The sequence below is a fragment of the Anser cygnoides genome, chromosome 1 (genome assembly GCF_040182565.1).
Source record: "Anser cygnoides isolate HZ-2024a breed goose chromosome 1, Taihu_goose_T2T_genome, whole genome shotgun sequence".
Classification (NCBI taxonomy): Eukaryota; Metazoa; Chordata; class Aves; order Anseriformes; family Anatidae; genus Anser; species Anser cygnoides.
The window spans coordinates 84,049,799-84,070,133 of record NC_089873.1 but is presented as its reverse complement, the minus strand read 5'-3'; the positions used below and the strand labels follow the sequence as shown (position 1 = coordinate 84,070,133).

At 34.7% G+C, this 20,335-nt stretch overlaps 1 long non-coding RNA gene across 1 annotated transcript; it reads left to right on the top strand.

The window, feature by feature from the left end:
- The first annotated feature begins 85 nt into the window (after nucleotides 1-85).
- LOC106037345 (uncharacterized) lies at nucleotides 86-19,220 on the top strand. Its single transcript, XR_001207963.3, has 7 exons — nucleotides 86-1,092; nucleotides 3,721-3,915; nucleotides 5,047-5,151; nucleotides 12,078-12,275; nucleotides 14,502-14,583; nucleotides 17,015-17,148; nucleotides 17,659-19,220. It is a non-coding gene; the product is annotated as an uncharacterized lncRNA (long non-coding RNA).
- The last annotated feature ends 1,115 nt before the right edge of the window (nucleotides 19,221-20,335 follow it).

Genomic DNA, 20,335 nt, shown 5'->3' with positions numbered 1-20,335 from the left:
TAATATACATATAGTATATGTATATTATATTTTTATGTTTATTATTTTGATAATTCTAAAATATTTTAGCTTAGTCATAATTTAAACCTTTTCTTCTGCCTTTGTTTCATTTAAGGTCAGGGGAAAAAAAAGACTGACTTTCTCACTTCTGTCTGACTCAGTCAGAGGACAGAGTTTTGTGTTTTTTTTAAAACATTTTTGTAGAGTAATTTTCTCCTATAACTTTCCTGAAGGCTGGAGTGGTACTGCAGTAAATGTGCTGGCACAGATCCTCTTCTCTAAAAGCTGGGATAACCCATACACCTCAGCATAGTGCAACCACTCCATTATATTACCACAGCAAGAGATAATTCAGGTTTTGATTTTAAGTTCAAAGCCTAACTGTCACATCATAAAATCCTAGTGAAAATTGTCAGGAAGAGATTATGTTTGGAGTTTCTCAGTAGAAGATCCTTTTTTCCTCCTCTCCACCATCCCAAACAAATAGTTGTTTCAGCTGAAGTTACAAGACCATCTTTCTGCTCTGCAGTTTCCTTCTTTATTCTCCAGCAGAAATGAAAGTCAGCATTGACTGACCCTGATTTCTTCACCATGAAACACTGGAGTTAGGAATTTAATTAACAACAAAGAAAACGTTGAATACGAATGGGTTTATTGTAGAACATAACTTGTGTTAACACAGCATATAATATAACTGTGACTTAAATTCCTGGGAGTTATATTATCATGTCTTACCAAAGATACAGTTTTGGGTTTTGCTTAATCACAGAAGTTAATTTAAACATGAATTAGAAATATTTATTCGGGGTACAAAAAAAAAAAACACAACAAAACAAAAGTCTGTTTGAAGATCAAAGTCTGTTTGAAGATAACCAGATGTTGATTGAATTTGCAGTAGCTAATGGTAGTGGTACTGTTATCATCTTGTAACTTTCTTAGATAATTTTAAATAATTCAGAGTACATTAAAAGGCCATGCTATTCATTGTTTTGCTTTGAAACATTACATGATATATGTTTATTTAATATCCCTCAGGTTCAAAAAAAAAAAGAGTAGTTTTGATCTAAAGAAAAAAGAAGCCATTTTGTCAAGGTAAGATGGCTTTGCAAAATCTCCACATTCCTTCCTGGGAACCTGCAGTTTTAGCAAGAGCTTATAGGAAAGCTAAAGTACGCTATCTTCTTTACAAAGTGAGCAAGAGGTACATAAGCCAAGCTGCCAAATAGTTGGAGATTTAATTGCTGTACAGATTAAAACAAACAAACAAAAAACACACACACACACACACACCTGTATTAATGCCATTATATTCAGGTGTGCCCCTTTATTATAATATGTACCACTGGGTTTTAAAAAATTCACATCTCTAGTGTTAGCATATTCTGAACTTTTCTGCATCTTTGCTTGTTGATAAACTTTCACCTGGTTGTGTAGTTTCTAAAAGGAATTAAATTGTTCTCATTTACACCATTTTCACACTGCCATATCTTCAAAGAATTCAAGCTTTAGGTGTTTTTATACTATATAGAAGTATCACTTAAATTACTAAGAAATTAAATATTATTTCCAAGGAAACAAAGAATTATCCCAGTAAATAGTTTAATTAGTTTAAAAAAATCACTGAAGATCTCATCCTTGTGCCATAGTTTTTGTACAGCTTCACCTAGGATTTTTTTTCTTCCCTTCAAGTTATTTCTAGTTTGCATGGGCTTTACTTCACCATATGGTCACCCAGCCACTTCTGCGGAAATAAGGAGGTGCATAGAAAAGTGATAGGAGAAAGTGGCACTAGAGGAGAGGTGTCAGGAGCTGCTTCTATTGGTTTAACACCTCCTGTATAACGTACAGGAAACTAGCCTTAATAGAGTGCCAATAATATGGAAAAAGTACTCAGAATCATGCTTTTTATATCAAATCTAGATAGTTTGGTTTAACTCATTCCTGTTTTAACATTTAAATTAACCAAAGTTTTTTGAAATACTTTTATTTCTTGAAACAAAGTTTTTGAATCAGTAACATAGCTGCTGCTCTCTTCAGGTCTTATTTTCAGTATAAGCTATTTAAATAGTCTTTAATCTGCAAACTAACTTATATATTTATAAATGCTTTCCAATAATTTTCTTTTCCCCTATGTGTGGAATATGAAGGACTTATGGATTGTTTTTGGAGAGACTAGATGATTCAAGTCCTCAGTAATTTTAACCATTATTTATTGATTAAAAATCTTATTAAATACCTATTGAAGTATTTGTTTATAAAATAGAATTCCATTTTATTCAGTTTTGTGTCAGTAATGCTTCAGTCCTATTTTTTTTTTCTTTGTTACAATTCAGATCTGAACTGTAATAGCTGAAATATAATCAAGGTAACATCTACATTATCTCTACAGTTATATATATCCATACAAACTAGCAAACAGAAGTCAATCCTCTAGCTCTGTTGAGAATTAATGGACATAGCTTTTTAGACAAATACATCTCTACTGGCAAGTGGGATCTCCAGAGCAAAGGTAGTCTTTAAATGGAATTGTGTGGTATTGAGTACTAGTGGAGTTTCTACTTCTCATGGCTATGTGTAGCATAGAGAACTATACTATTAGTTCTTATCTGGGAGAACTAATAACGTCTTGAATTGTGCCGTACTGCTGTTTAAAATACATTAAAAAATAAACAAAATCAGCTTACTCAGAAGCTGATTTCCCTTCACTGAGAAAAGCTCATGCAAGCAAAAGAAAAATGATGTATCTGTATGTCTATATACTCATACTAAGTGCATACGTCTATATACGTAAGTTCAAAGTGTGATGCTTTTTTTCAAAACAATAGAGACATTGAAGCTAAATTCTGTGGTCAACTAATTATTTTATAAAAAGCTTTCAATTGGATTTACAGTGGGGATTTTGATTCCCCACTGCTCTTTCAGTACATAATTGAACATGTAATTGCATACAGTTGAGAATTCACCAGCATTATTTATTCCATCGTATAATCTAAATATTTAATTTCAACTGTAATAAATTAAAACTATATTAGATTGTGGATTTCAACCATGTGTTACTCTTGCAACAAGAGAATCATTGCTTCATTAATTTTTAATATAACAGATAGAACTATTTTGTGACCACGGTTTCTTAGTAATAAGATTTCATCTTAAATGGTAATTTGCCATTCTAGGTTTTATTTATTGGGATATTCTTGACAGTTTGAATTGTCTAAAACTGACAAGAAATGTTGTAAAGTGGATTAAAATCTGTCTTAATTTTCCCGATCTTTAAAAATGTAATTTTTTTCCCTCATTTTTATAGTATAAAATTTTTTCAGAAGTATAATGAAGCAGAACTTCCATTTCAATGTCTTTAATTCATTTTTTTTATAGTGCTGAAATCTGAATGCGTAATTGTGTTACAAAAAAAAAAAAGAGAAAAGTCAAACATGATTGTACCTTTCTGTAGAGTATACTAGAAGAGCAAACACTGGAATATAGAATTTGTAAATAGGGTACACATAAATAGAAGTACAGAAGTGTACACCATACTATGAGGCAGAAGTCAGAAAATCTGACATGCACATTTCTTTCAGATTTTTTTTTTTTTACGTCAAGTCTAGAAATAGAAAGAATTTCAGTCTAACTCATATGATCTTCACCTGAGTTTCCCTCCCTTAATGTATGTTCAACCATTGCTGCTTCTGTCTAGGTATACACTATCTTTATCCCTTGTAGGTGCTGCTTTGAGAAGTTAAAGGAGATCTTCCAATTTCTGAGCTGAAGCTTGGTGAAAAAAAAGACATGGCAACAGCCCATTCCACTGTGAAAACACATGAAGATATCATTCAGTAGCTCATTTTGAAGACAGCTTCTAAACTTGTATGACTCATGGAATGGCGTAGAAAAGGATAGAAGGAAACACAGAAAAAGGTAACAGCTAGTGCAGTGAGGGTGAACTGTGCAGTTTAGCACAGTCGGAAGTTACAGTCCTGTAAAGGTCCCTACATCACGCTAGAGCTTTGATGTAGCATCACACCACAATATCAAGTTATCATTGGGACTTAAATGACTCAAGGCTAGCCTTGAGGAGGAAGGAAAGAAAATCATTCCTGATGTCCCTGAATAATAATTTGGTAAGGGTTGTGGAAAGTCATTGGAGAAAAATATGGTATTTAAAGCTGCTGATGCTTTACCCTCCCCCTGCCCCCCCCCCCCCCCCCCCCCCCCCCGGCAGACAGTGACTCAGGAGCAAATAGGACACTGGTTTCCATTGAGAGTTACTATTAAAGAAAGTAGGTGCAGCTGACCATTAACACAGAAATAACATGTTACTGACGGAGCTCTAGCTTTACAGAAAAGCATTTCTACTACTGCTATTTTAGAGTGTGACTCCTGCAGAGAATCCCACAGTCAAGAGCAGAACAACTCTGTCCTTTCATCTGAATACTTTGTTCATAGTTGATGTATAAAATGTTCCTGTATGGAAAAATCTTAAAGGTCTTCTGTGTGTTTTGTTGTTTTGTATTTGTTTTTGTACCTGCTGTGGTTCATCCATCACTCTGTCACAGCTATTCTCTAATTCCCATTCCTTGCATTTTGTTCAAAACTTTAAAAAAGGCATAATGCAGTTGAAAACAAACAAATGAACAAAAAAACAGCAGAAAATATGCCATAATCCTAGGTTAAAGTTAATTAAAACTTTTTACATGAGGTTGGAGTGATCTTCAGCATCTACAACATCCATTATAAGCAGCTGAGGGTGAGAGGAAGTCCATAGAATTGTATGATTTTTGCTACTGTTAGCTTTTTTGCTTTCTTAGACTGTCATTGTTCTTTTTTTTTGACAATAAGATCAACACCGGCTTAAATGGTTTTGGCTTTTGGGAAATCATCTATTTTTTTCCTTGATAATTTTTGCTACTGCAAATGAAATTTGGCCTTTCTTTGCTTATGTCAGTAGTAATCAACACTTAATTCAAACTTTGATCATCTGTGTTTTTTATGTTGCTAGAATTGGAAGCAAAAGATAAAGAAACTTTTTTTTTTTTTTTTTTTTCAAAGCAATTGCAAAGTGCTGACTGAATAGGCCTGGTGAATGAAGAGAAGCAAAGAGGCAGAAGTACTCCAAACTGCTCTGTTACATCCAAACAATATTCTTCAGTTCAGGTACACAACGATATAAAATATATATACATATTACTTATTTTGTATATCCTCAATAGAATACTATAAAAAATTTCTAAAAAAAAAAAAAAAGAGAAACCTTGTGGCATGGATGTTTTTCCATTACGAACTGAACTTTTTAAGGTGGTTCCTTTTCTCACTGGAGCTAAATAAATAATTTAAGAAAAATAATGTATTCTCTACTCTTTACTTCTCTTTCTGATTATTGATTTCAGTTGAGCAGATTATGATTATTTCTGGCATGTTTGTTATGAAAATTCTTGCATAGATTATCATTGTGGTTGCAAGATGCCTGCAGTTCAGTTCTATACTTCATAGCATGGAGTTTCCACCCTTAATTTTGTTGGTTAGACTTTTCTAATTAAGACAAACTGTCTTTTTTCATTGGTAGCTAGTAGGGGAGTTATTAAAGCTAGCAGGAGCAACACCAGTCTTCTGGGGAATTCTGGTATTATTTTATATTTGCACAAACTTGGGGGAAAGTTTTTTTTGCACCAACTTTGGGTGAAAGGAGGGGAGAAGGGCTGGTAGAATAGATTCCCTGGTCCTATTTGCTGATAATACAGCAATGCAGATGAGATAAAATCTCCAAACCTATACTTTGGATTATGCAAATAATTCAAGTTAGCTGTACAAAACATGGAATCAGGAGGAAATGTTTGATTTCACTAGTGCAATCTTGGAATTTAAGAGAAAAACCTAAAATATGCTATGTTTTTGTTGTTGTTCTTATTCTGAAAATACCTCATTTTAAGCAGGGGGAAAAAAAGAAAGAAAAACGTAAAAAAACTTTGGTCAGTAATAGGGTTATAAGGAATTATATGAGTTTACCTAACCCATAAGCCTGTCTCGTGCTGTAGCCAGAAGCAGATACCTAAAACAGAGCGAATATCTATGATTCTTTCCCCTAACATTGATTTGCAGCTTAGGAAATTTCTTTGTAAGACATAATTTTCATGTAGTTAATAGCCCTCTTTCTTGAACTTGTCCTGCTGCTCCTTGAATCTATGTAAGTTTTGGCATTGTCTGTTATCTAGGGAAAGGAATTCCTCTCCTTAGTTGTAGGTTGTATGAAACTACAGGATTTTCTGTATTTTTTGTATTTGGATTTGAATTCTTTGTCCATTATTTTTTCTCCTGAAGGTTTTGTTATGAACAGATTGCTACTTAGAAAAAGGGTTCAGAAATAGATGCCAAGCAGAGTTTCTCTCTGCAGGAAGTGTTCAGATACTATTTTATTCTACTGAGAAAGCCATGTGAAAATACAGGTTTTATACCAAATGTGAATAGCCTCTGACTATTTTGGATCAACTTGGGAATGCCATGTCAGCCATTTTGCCTTCTATATGGGCACATCTTGAACTCTAGTGCTTCCACCCGCAAGCCCAGCCATGGCTTTGTATGACAGAAAAAAATCAGAAATCTCACACCATTTGCAGTGTGGAATGGGAGGTTTTTTTTTGTTGTTTTTCTTATTGCCATGTCAGGCCAAAGTTGCCACTCAGTTTAGCTTCATTCTTGAATCTAAGTTTAAATGTTTGCCAAGCGGGTCTTGTTTTATTCTTTCTTTATACTTTTTGTGTGTCTGTTTTTTGCTGTTATTCTTGATTACATTAACATATAGAAGTAGGCAGTGTTCTGCTGTGTGAATGCAAACTCCAGAAGTGGAAAGAGCCCTGTGCCATACTGGCACAAGGGGGAAATTGTTCCTGCCCCTGACTGCTTCCAGAGGTGGATTGAAGTATGTGGTAGCAAGGAGAATACCAGAGGGTAGTTTGATGTTAAGGAGACAAAGTGGAGACCAAGTGATAAGGTTTAGAAGGTTAAGCAGAACTCCCTCTTTTCAATGTTTTTAGACTTAACTTTCTAACTAATTGGTATGACAACGTCTGCCCTTCAAGACCTTTGTTTGAAAATTTAGTGCAAGGAAGTGCTTTTCTTTTTTTCTTATATATACAGGTACCTTAGCTTTCCAATAAAAATACGTTTAGATGTCTCAAATGTAGCCTGTGAAAATTGTCTGGTATTTGCTGAATATAATAATGTTTCCTTGGAACTCCTTCAAATAAACTGATTTGCTAGAGTATTCATGCAAGACCATTAAATAAGGAAACATCTACAGAATGACTATCTTACTGATATGGAAATGTGTGAAAATTCTCAACAGAACGTCAATTTTTGTTCTCATATTGTCTAATCAGTTTCTTTTTTAAAAGGGTTTCTAGCATTTTTAGTATAAAAATATTAGGTTCTAAAAGGAATAGAGTCATAACTCTTTAATTATAGAAATCATCATAGTGTTACAGAAGCCAGCAGAGCTACTCTGCTTTGCATCAGCTGAGAATCTGCCCCCTGGTATACACATGAACCCTTGTTTATCCTGAATGATGAGAGCAGACCAATGAATATTGCAGGCAAGAAGGTCCATGCTGTGCAGTTAAGCTACACAAATCTCAGTTTTCATTGCCGGATCCACATCCCATGTAATGTTTCCAGTAGGCTCGAGCATTCTGACACAATTTATACAAAAATCCAGTATGAAAGAAAAATTTGATTTCCTGCTGTGTTGAAGTAGTTTGCAAGGCCTTAAATTGGATTTTATTTCCATGGAAGTTCTTATGTTTGTCATTCATATAGATTTAATTTAGCGTGTTTCTGTAGCCTATATACATGTCACAATTCCCACCCCCCCCCTTTTTTTTTTAATTATAACATCATTTTAGAGGTCTTTACAGCTTAAGCTTTAAATCAGCTTAATTAAATATAAAGGAGGAAAAACAGTTCAATTTTCTTGTTGCTTGGTATTTGTATGTTCTTGCTTGGTAGATTGTTACCTTGTTTTCCCTAAAACAAAATTGTCTCTACTGTCTGCAGTACATATGATATGTCACTGAAAACATAAGCAGAACATATGCCCTTTATGCCTCCATAAGGGAGATGCTCCAAGGATTGTTTCTTCGTGTTTTGTACTGAGCTCTACGAAAATATGGCTAATTATTGCTGACCTAGTCTGTGACACTGTGATTTCAATCATGCACTTTCAAGCAAAAAACTGAGCAACAAGCCAGTCCCTTGCTATATCATTATACCCTATCTTACCCTACAACTTTGGACACTGGGGGAGAGGATTAAATCCATAATGCATTCGGAAAGCATTGTGTGTGACCTATGAACTCTGTAGTTAATCTCTACTGTCTGGAGGAGGAATGAAAAACCTCTCATAATCTGTATTTCTTTAGCTGATATCATTTGTACAAACACATTATATATGGTATTTTCTGTTCATTGATACCAGAGAAAAAGGTCTATGAGAAGAAAGAGACAAAGAAGAAAGCATTATTGGTCATATAATTGCACATTGTACTGCCCACGCTAAGCAGTGGGTATCATCATTAGTAAGTGCTGCCCATCATTAATTAATTTATTTTTTTTCACAAGTCTATATATTGGATTTTTAACTGGTCTTTCCATAGCTATTGTATAAACAATACAAAGCACTGTTTTTTGTTTTTTTTTTTTTTTCCTGCTGGTTTTAAAAGAGATTCACTAATTAGATAATTTGTGGCATTGGGGCAAGTCTGGGGATTTCTTTCTTTGAAAAAGAAGACAGCTCTTTTGCAGTCTCTGTGTCCTTGGAGACTGTTAAGAAGGTTATTCCCTATCAGTTTAGCTGCTTTTCAAATGCTTAGAACAGTGCATTAAAAGAAAAAATAAAAACAACAAAAATATAATGACAGTATTCTGTCTTTTCTATAATAGAATTGCATTATATCCTTTTTGTTCACATTTTTCAGTGTTTTGAGGTTATCGTTTTGCTATTGCAAAACCACCTGTAATATTGATTATGAACTCTTACATGAAAATATAAAGCTTACTTTGTTCTTCTTTTAATGGTATTTTGAGATAAAGTATGAGCCCTGACTCATGTTAGGTAGCATTCTTTCTTTCTGACACTGATTAATTTCAGTAGGGACACCTGACGACAGAAATCAGCAGAACGCTCAAAACCTGCATTTTATAACCGTAGCTGGTATTTTACTCCAAGCAAAAATAGCTTCATATGGCTAGTCTTCACCCATACACATTGTATTTGACATAAATAATCATTCTTTAACTTACTGATAAAACTGAGGAATTCAAACTTTAAACACCTCATGAATTCTTTCCACCTCATTTTAAAAATTAGGGAATGGTTAGGGAACGATTGGTTTCCCATCTGTACTTGTTCATTTGGGAAGTTCCAGTTGAATATTTCAGAACATATGCACAAACACGCACAAAATGCAAACATATATGTGCAATAAGCATTTATAGTATATATACATATATATAAAATAAGAAAATAAAACATTTTTATATATTTATAACATCAAGTTTCATAATGTCTTTGATCCCAGTGGTATACGTCTTTCACAGATGAATAAAGTAAAATATATTTCATTAAGCACTTTTTTTCCAAAAGTTATAGCAGATTTCACTTTCCTTCAGTTTAGGTGTCTCACATGAGGTGTACCGGATTTGATTTTCAGAATCAGTAAGGATCTATAACACTTCCTGACTTCACATATAAAAATGGTGCTCTCAAAACCTGTAAAAGTCAGCATAGAGGAATAGTTTCAAGAATACAGTGATATGCTCCAACACAGTGACAGATTTCTCAGTATTGGTGACTTCAAACTGTAGCACATTAACAGTAAAATTGAGCCTTGACATCAAATTTCTAAGTTTTTATTTTGCGTGTTCCATCTACTAGAAATTTACAAAAAGACTATTTAAAAATGTGAACAGTTGCTGATTATTTAATGTTTCAATTTTTTTTAGGATTTATTTGATCAAGTAACCCACAAAGGCAATTTAAATTTTTTTCTCTGTGACTGCTTTTGACAGTGAGGTCTTATTAAAATAAACATAAAAAAAAAAACAACTTACCTTTTGTTTAACTTATTGCATTTTAAATATGACAAAATGACACAAAACTCATGCAGTTTACTTTTCTCATTTCTGACTAGTGTTTCCCTGCATTTCAGTCACCAGGGTCCTACCAACCTCCTCCTAGTTCTTCTCTCCTCTTTCTCCATTTCAGCAATGGCATGCACCTTCAACAGCTCTCCGTCCTTGTAAAATCTTGACTTTAGTAGGATCATAAATTTATAATCAAGTGTTTAATGACTACTGTACTTATGTGCACAGTCCCTGGGAAGTTGCCATGAATATTCCTGTTCTTCTTGCATGAAATTGTAATAGAGCATGACAAGGATCTGATGGAAACATCCAACGTTAATAAGAGTAAGAACAACTACAATAACAATAGTAAGATCCTTTATTTAAAAAATAAATTAAGAAATGTAGATAGATAGCAATTGCATTTAAAACAGACCTTAGACGCCAAAATTTTTCTCCCCTTTTTTCTCATTCCTCTGAAGCTATTTGTGTATTCTTTAGTGCTAGCCTTGGTCCAAGAGTAGGACTTGCCAATTTTATGGTAACGTGAATAAGATGACTGGCCTTCTGTTTTATACAACTACAGAAAGAAAATCAGTTCTTCATAATACACTTTCACATTCTTTAAAAGCTTTTAGAGTGGACACGGTACTTTAACCTCTTAAAATATATTATTGGGCACTTAGGTTTGTATTTGCCTAAGAATATTTAGTTTTCATACTGATAAGCCCAGCTCCCATTATGTTTTTTCTCTTAAGCAAATATATTGAGAGTATTAATGCTGTGTGATCTCAAGGCTGTTATTTAACAAAGACTTCTAATAGTCAAACTTCTCCACTTACAACAAAAGTAGATGAAATGAATGGTCAGCTTTTCCATTTAAGAAATTAATTAATTAAAAAAAAAGCATCCATAAGTTAGACAAAGTACAACCATTCTTTTTTTTTTTTTTCCTTATAGCTTGGTCACTCATTTATATCATCTTTTGATTGATTTGTCATTTACTTGCAGCTGAAGTATGTTTTCAAATCTTTTGTATGGTTTTCATCTTGTGATAAAAATCACACGTTTGACTGACAATAATAATTTTATAAGCATTGATCAAAAAAAATCTGTTCATCTTTAAGACCTTTTTAGCTTTAAATATTTTTATTTATTCTTTTCATTTAAAATGAATTTAAGTGCTTTAGACTTTGATAGACTATCAAAATTAATGTATAAAAATTTATTATCTTGGAGCACAACAATAAGATCTTTTGTGTTCAATATATGGAAGAAAAATAGATTTGAAATCATCTCTTTTACAAATAAACACATCAATACAAACATGAGGAATATAAATATGCACACTACAAAATAGTTTTTTGCTTAGCATGCAATATGTTCTAATGTATAAAATGCTATGAAATGTACCCACAATTTAGGAAAAGAAAATCTGATAGTGAAGGCAGTTTCCACCCCCACCCCAAAAAAAAACAAAAAAAACCAGATGGAGTTGCAGTTTCTTGCTCTTACAAACTACTAATAAATGTACAATTACTTCTGAAATTTTCTGCATCAGCTACGCAATCTGAAAATAATTACATATCTTTTTTCTTTTCCTGTCTTGTCAGAGAAAGTCCTAATTATGACTCTGCTAGAGTTTGGATGCATCTTATAATAATTCGTTTTCTTTCGTTTTTATTGTCTTTTCCATTATACGGTGTTCTGTAACATTGCTGTGTGGTTTCTGTTCAAAGAGTAAAGGTTTACTCTTACTTACTGACAAATAGCCCTGTTTTTAAGACAACTACTTGTCAGTGACATAACCAGATCTTCCAGTCTGCAAGGATTCCCTGAGTGCTCCCATAGACCCAACATCTATGATGTCCTGTACACTGTATCTTGAATGTAAACCCTGAAAAGCTGAACACGCTGAATATGCATGTGGCTCTTTTACATGCTCAGTGGCTCTGTTTTTGCTGCAGTTAGAGCCATGTACCTCAGCTGGGTCTGTTCCTGGTTCTGCTGTGCACGTGCCGAGAACCCTAACATGGGATTGGCTCAGAGAGAGGCATAGAGAAGAGACCTACCAGCAATGACTGAAGATTGAGTAAAGGATTACTTGCAAGCATCTCGCCTGTACAACTCCATGTTACCTTTTCAAAACAAAGGCAAATATTTAGGTAAATATATATTTAGTTTTTTTTTTTTACCATACTCAAGTATGGTGAAGTCTAAACAAACCCTTGAAATACCAACTTAGTCTTTTTTCCTTTGCCTCTTCCCTCATCCTCTTTCATTTGCACTACATATTTATTTTCTTTTTAAATCTCTCCTGATACATGTTAAATATGCAGTAATAAGAGGATCTGTAGTCATGTTCAAACACTTCACTTCAGAGAAAAGTACAAAAGGAGTCATGGAAAAGGGTGTAACTTAGCCAAAATTAAGCACCCTGCAAATTTCAGCTGGAAGTAAACATCTTCAAAAGAGAGGAGCGTCTGCACTGATTTCTCACCCACCTGGTACAAGGGGATGAAGGGAATTGGATCAGCAGACATTTTACTGTTGAAGGTTTTATTGGTGTAGGGCTGGTTCTTCCCTTTCTGGCTGCTGCTAGAGGAAAAAGGTTGCTTTCAGGTTCTGTGCAGACTGGTTACAATGCAATCACTTACTAAAATTAAATGAATAATCATTTATGTATTTATGCTGGCAGCTTTGAAGATAGTCATTTGTATTTTTTTTTTAATGTAGAAATGGAAAGTAACTCAGATGCAATTGTGATTTAAAGAATTTTTGGTTTGGGGTTTCTAATATCTCACTTTTTTAATTCATTGTATCCCAAAATATGCTTTAGAAATATATGTATATTTATCTTAATGTTTTTATGTCTCTTTTTAGTTGTTGTTAGAATATAACAGGCATTGAATGTTAGGTTGAGTGGCACAGTTAAGCATAAAGTTACTAGTCTATTGACAAAATTCTGACTTCAGATAGAAAATCATAGCATAAGCTTATAGAAAGAGAAAAAAAGAAATAAAAGGCCATTTTCATAATTCTACTTAAATGTAGAACTCAAAAAGCGTAGGGCCAAATTCACCTAAGACTTCTAGTACTACATTAACAGTGGGCGTCGCTACCAGGTATTATTATATGTGTTCTGAAGGTCTGAACAGTGTGCCTGTGTCATAGACTGTGGCGATCTGACAAGTTACAAAGAACTTAAAAATTCTACTTTTTCTTTGCACCACCCCCTCCCTGCTTCCCATCTTCTCTGTAAAGAATGCTTCCATTGTGCTCAGCTCTTGCAGTGATTCATGTTGCTTGGTAGCCTGCTGGAGGGTTGCTTCCATCCAATGCTGAAACTGGACTTATGATCTCCATATAGCTGAGCATGGGGTTTACTAGCCCAAACTTTTGACAGCATAGAATCAAACTTATTATTTAATATTAAACTAAATAAAAAATTTAGCTTGATTAAGAATTTTGAAACAAGTTATTAAAACCTGGAAAAAAACACAACAGTACCTTTGTGCTTAGGAGGGCATTTGGTTTCTAAGCTATCATTTAGGAACTTTTCATCTAGAAGCTAGATGAGGCTGTCAGCAGAGGGAGGGAGAAGTATTCGGAAGAACTCCTTCCCACCATCTTTTCGTGTATGTTTTAAGAGTTCTTTGAATGTAATAGACAGAAAAATATCTTTTTCCAGGCTTTTTCTAGGGCATTCAGATAATTTCCAAATGCCTTCTGAAGGCATTGGAAGGAGGGACTATGTGTAGGAATGGGGTGCTATTTTTCCAAGCTGGCAAAATGAGTTCTCTTACACAAGAACATTGCCTTCCTACATGAAAGGCATTACTGAGCAGTACACCTTTTGTTTAGGAAAAGTATCTCAGTCATGTAATTTTGGTATCCCTATATAAGAGAAATTTCTCATCTGAGATTTGTAACTTAGTGTCATTTTTCAATTAGTAGGTGAATACATCTCAAAGGTCAGGGTGTGTGTGGAGGGGTGTAATAAGCAAACAAACAACATTTTATTTTATTTTATTTTATTTTATTTTATTTTATTTTATTTTATTTTTTTATTTTTATTTTTTTCCAGCAGATGACAATGGACAGATTTCAGTTGTATTTTAGTAGTTCTAGGTAAGATAAGTTATAGAGTTGGGATGCTTTAATTCATTTGTAAGGAGAACATGGTTGATGTGCAAACTATGGAAGGAAACCAGAGTACGATTTTATTCTTTCTTTTTCTTTCCTTTATTCTCTTTTTACGTAAATCAATTGTCTTTAAGTATATCTCTAAATTAAATGAAAGATCAATAAACAATAATGTTCCTGCTGTTAAACAGCATAACGTTTCCTGAGAAGTAGTAATGAAAACAATTACTTTCTTCTTTCTTTAGGGAAAAATAACACCACACCAAACAAATAAACAAAAACCAAATAGACCTCTAGAATGATTTCAGACGGTGATTAATTGTGAAGGTAAGAAGATTCATTTGTGTTTTTTTTTTTGATTTGTTTCTTCTGATATGTATATCACATAGCTCCCCAAAGTTCTTTGCCCCAATTCCCACTCACCCCCTCACCCACTCACCCCCCAAGATGTTGTATTGCCTTCAAGAAATAGTTATGTACTGTTTGTTTGTGTTTAAGATTAAATTCTCTTAATAAATAAATTTGAAAAATTCTCTAAGCATTCAATTCTGGGGAAAAATGTAAATTTTATTGATGTAGAGTTTATTGAATATTCTATGATACTTTGCTTTAATAACTCCTTTGCTGATAATACATCAAGGAATATATAATGCACTTTACAGCTCAGCATGGATTTTCAGCTTAATGACTTTCCTCTGGTTATGAGACGGTCTTTTTCAGAAATGATTTATTTAGAAACAGTAATTTCTTGGCTTTTAATTCACTTTTGAGTTACTATAGGGGAATGAAGCATCATGAGAAGCTTCAGTTAGATACCTAAGATGAGGCTGAATACTCGTGCTTTTTCTATGTTATTCAAATGCATTTACCATGTAAGGCTTTTTATCCAGCTTATTTGCACTGCATAAATATAACTGTTGCATGTTACAACTATGTTTCTTTGAATAACGACATACTTATTCAGTTAGATAATCTGCTGAAACTCACATGAAATGAAAGAGAAGGGAAAGTCTGCAGAATGTATCTAACTCCTGACCAAATACAAAGTAGAGAGTACATGGGGCTCCGTTCAGCACCACTGAAAAATCTAAACTGCGTCCACTTGAAAAGCTTATTGCATTGCGTATTCAGTTGATTTCGAAGACATAAATGGATCTGCAGACTGAAATGGATCTTGTCACCTCTAAAATGACTAGAGGGATGAAAAGGATATTTGGTATACCACCTCTGAGAGTTCCTCGCCAGTATCCAAATGTCATTTGGGTGACATTCAGAAGACTTCTGTTCTTCTGTTAGCTTGGAAAACTGGGGCTCATGAGATGCTGTGCTGGGGCTGTCTTTAGATGATCTTATAAGAGTTAAGTGGAATTTCAAATATGAGATTGTCTCAGAAGTAACATGACTGAACTTTCTGTATATCCTTTTTAAAAAACTTGCAGTGAATGCTGTACTTCCTGGCAGAGAAAGCAGAACTGCTATGTTTGCTACAGAAAAGAGTATATGAGATGTTTCACTCAGCCCATTTTTAGTGGTAATTCTGAGTTTAAACATGTAATTAACTCTGACTAGATAGTTTAAACACCTACCAGTAAAAGGAAGCCCTGGATCAGGTGGAATGTATTTGTAAACCCCAACCTACTCTCTGGTTAGGAGTCACACCAGCTGCTGCATGCAGAGCTCCCTGCAGTGGTGGCCCAAACAGCACGGTGTGCTTTATAGGGTCATCCTTGAGACCATCTGCAGGAATGCACAATGTTAAGCACTTGGGGCTTTTTTGCTTCAGGTATTAAGTATGTGCAGTAACCTTGATCTGTCAACTTCTCGCATGGATATGTGCACATCAGGATAGTTCTACGTATATCAAAAATTGGGCATTAACTGAGATAGTCTTCACACAAAGCTCTGCTTTTAGAAGTACACGCCTGAGAACGGAAACAAAAATTCTTTTGAGTTATCCGCACTTATAGGAGAATCATGGTTAAGGTTTTGTTCATTTTGTCTTTTGAGCCTAGCCTCCTTGTCATTCTTTAAATTGTCATCAGTTCTCATTTTCTCATATTTGCAGCTGTCAAATCTTTGTTGCTACCTCTCTTACTATATATTCAAAAAATGAGGTGACAGTTTAAAATAGACGTTGCTTTCCTGTGGATGGCAGCAGGGACAACCCTGTATCAGCAGTGCATGTGGATTCTCTTTGAACGCACTTAAAGGTTTCTCTGACACAATTGCCGTGAACTTCAGAGACTGATCTAGTCTTCCGTGTTTGCTAAAAATGAGGCAATTAAAATGTTCTTATGAACAACTGGGGTAAGCTTTCAGAGTCTGGAGCATTTGTGGCCAGGAAACCAGGGATACGAGTTATTAATGAAATGAATGATTAGATAGTAGTCTCCCATGAATTTTAAATGGAGTTTTCATGGGTAATAGGGTGTGAAGTGACTCATATTCACTTATCAAGAAAAATGCAAGGTGCTTTAGCAAAGAATTAGCTTAATAAAAGAATTAAAGTTCTAAATACACCTCTCCAGAGTTAGTGTTAGAAGTCTTGTTTCATTTATGTTCCCACAGTTTATATTGCTATACAAAGCTGACACTCTTACCATCGAGTTCCAAACTGGGTAGTGGTACTATATTTCACCAAAGTAAATTTTTGCTCACTTTTCACATGTGGACTAAGCATTGCTCATCTTATTTCAGTAATGGCTGTAATTGAATCAAGTGGGTTGACTGCTGAGGCTTGTATTTCATCTTTGTGTAGGCAAAGTCCTAAAGAAGTCTCAAACACAAAGTAAAAGAAAGAGGATGTGGCCCAGAGGATCTGTCCTCAGCAGAAAAAAAGAGTAGGATTTAACTCCTCTTATAAAATTCATCTTCAATTCTCTTTTCTGACAGGTAACCTTGTTGTTTGTTGATAACACTCATATTTCGTGTGATGCAACTTTCTGCATCAGGTGTCGTAATCTATCTATAAACTTTATTATAATTGATAATAAATTGATACAAAACTTAGTTCATAGTGTTAAAGAACTGTAGTACAGAGATGTTTTGAAGGGAACAAGAACAAATGTGTCCTTACTGCATTCTGAAATCTTAATTGTTATTGTCGTCATGTACGCCTTTTGTTTCCATTTTACCATCATATTGCACAGAATTCCTTAGGAATATTTTGCCTACTCCTTTTATACAAGATTGTGCACACATAAATAGCATAGCAGATTATAAAAAAGAAAATTCTGAAAGAAAATGTTCGCACTCATTTTCTTTTTTTATTCAGTTTCTTCTAATAAGAATCTTGAAATCTTGTGAAGTAAAAATGCAGTGCATATTAAATGAATAGGTATATAAACTCTTCACCTGGACAACTGCATTGTTGTAACCTGTGTGTACTGCTTCGTGTTTCAGCTTCCTAATTCATCTTCAGTTCCTACAGTGTCTTTCATACTGGAAGTGACTGATGGACTTAAGAAAACCAAGCAAATGACTTGTTGATGTAAAAAGTTATTTTGAGGATTTATGGGATACCATTGGATTTTACATCTTAGCTAAATCTTATGAGAATAAATGTAGTTTGTGATCATAAGTAATTACAGAAAACAGCAGAACACCAGAAACTGCCATTTGCCCTTTCAGCTCTGAGAATCGAGATTTCCAACACAAGGCACTATACAAAAAATGGCTTTGCTGATGAATTTGAACAGAACTACAGTGGAGTCCTGCAGCCAGTTAGGTTAATCAGAAAAAATGTTATTACCTTTTTCCCCAAGGATGCCATTAATTTAACATTGGCAAGCTATCATTAGCGCTATGTGAAATGACTAATTTTCCCTCAGGAGGTGCTCACATATGAGGCTTGGGGTTTTCCATAAGGATTCACAGGCCTATGTGAATCATAGGTGAGATTTTTTTGCTGCAACTGTTAGGAAAAAACTGCATGTGGATTGTTGCTTTTGCTTATGGTGTTGTGACCTTTGAAACACTTAATGCAGCATCAGAATTAAATCTCCAAAACTAACTCTAGAGAGAGAAAGAATCTAACACCTTTATGTTTCCAAAAATGCTATCTTTTCAGAAGACCATATGTCTTTTTAATGATCTTGGTCAAGTTGAGGACATATTTTGGTTAAAACAAATACCTTTCCCCACCCCCAGCCAAACAACAACAACAAAAAACTATAAGGAAATATAAGGAAAGAGGAGGTGATTTTCACTGGAACATAGAACTCTGTCTCCAAAGAATGAACTTCTGATTTCTGTTTTTCTTCAGCATTTATTATACTAGTGTCCTGGTTCCAGTTAGGACAGAGTTAATTTTCCTCATAGTAGCTGGTAGGGTGCTATGTTTTGGATTAGGATGAGAAGAGCGCTGATAACATGCTGATGTTTTAATTGTTGCAGAGCAGTGTTTACACCAGGCCAAGGACTTTTCAGCTTCTCGCTCTGTCCTGCAAGCGAGCAGGCTAGGGGTGCAGCAGGAGCTGGGAGGGGACAGACCCAGGACAGCTGACCCAAACTGGCCAAAGGGGTATTCCATACCATCTGACGTCATGCTAAACAATATATAGGGGTGGCTGGCCGGGGTGGGGGGCCGGCTGCTCGGGGATAGGCTGGGCATCGGTCAGCGGGTGGTGAGCAATTGCATTGTGCATCACTTGTTTTCTTACACATTATTATTATTAACACTATTATCATTATCACTATTATTATTATTGTTATTATTATATTCCTGTCTTAATAAACTGTCTTTATCTCAACTCACAGGCTTCACTTTCCCGTTTCTCTCCCCCATCCCAGAGAGGGAGGGGGGAGGGTGAGCGAACGGCTGTGTGGTGTTTAGCTGCCAGCCGGGTTAAACCACAACAACTAGTTTTTCCTATCTTGTACTCAGAGTACATGCATATACATACAACTTTTTTAAGGACTCATCTCAATAGAAATTCAAGTGCTGCAGCTGAATTAGTAGACTAATGTCACAGAAGCAACCCAGAAGGGATTCAAGACATCAAAGAGAAAGAAGAGAAGAAAAAAAATATTTTCTACCTTCCATAACTAAAAATATTTAATATTTTCAAGTATTTGTTGCTGATACACAATAAAGTGAGTTGTCTGATTTTTTTTTTTTTACTCTTATTCCTCTTGATCTCTTTGCTCTCTTCATATTTGTTTCTTTTCTAAAATATCTAAAACAGGAGCTATTGTCATATGTGTGTTCAACATTATAGCCAATTATTCCTGGATAATAGCTGTATCCTTGCAGAATGTAGGTATAATCAATTAAAAATATTTAAATTCGTATATTTTCATGCCTTTCTTAGCTCTTGTGTATTTAACTTACATCAACAAACTCATATCTGCATGTCCTCTTATACATATTCCTGCATTCCTACTCCTCCATCTCAACAGAGACCTCTTTAAGTGTGAGTTATGTCTGCTTCCTTCTGCTTTAGCAATTATTATAAAATGTTGCCTTTGCAACATGATGACTATTGGACTACTTCCCCTCTTCACACGTCAGAGTGTTATTTCCATAGCTAAAGGAAGGATGATGTGGCTGTGGTGTTATATTCCCTCTGCATACAGATTTTCTTGAAGATGTTACCAAGATGGCAATCTGCTATGGAGCTGATGAACTAGTGATTACCCTAAACTAGTACAGCACCACCCTGCCTTACTAATAGTCTGGGTTTTCAAGTCCAGTATAAATGTACATGTAGCTACGTGGTTTCTTATATGATGTGTGGGGAGGTGGTGGAGACAGGTTTGTTTTGGTTGTGTTTTTTTTTTTTTTTCTGCTTTTACTCTTATACCTTTTGTCTTCTCATGTTGTAAAGCTTACCCAACTTGCATGTAACAGTCACTCAAACAAAAATAATTGCAGAAGAATGAGAAGGGCCACAACATAAATTGCTAAAGTACCTGACAAATAGTACATCACAGTATTTGAGGACCTTTAGTTGTGTTGATGTTGTGTTCACAACCCATAATCCTACATAGCAAAGAAATCCCATCAAATGCTTTCTAGAATTTGAGTGTGGGTAAATGACATTGTGAACCAACGACTGGAAATTCACCCCATGCTGAT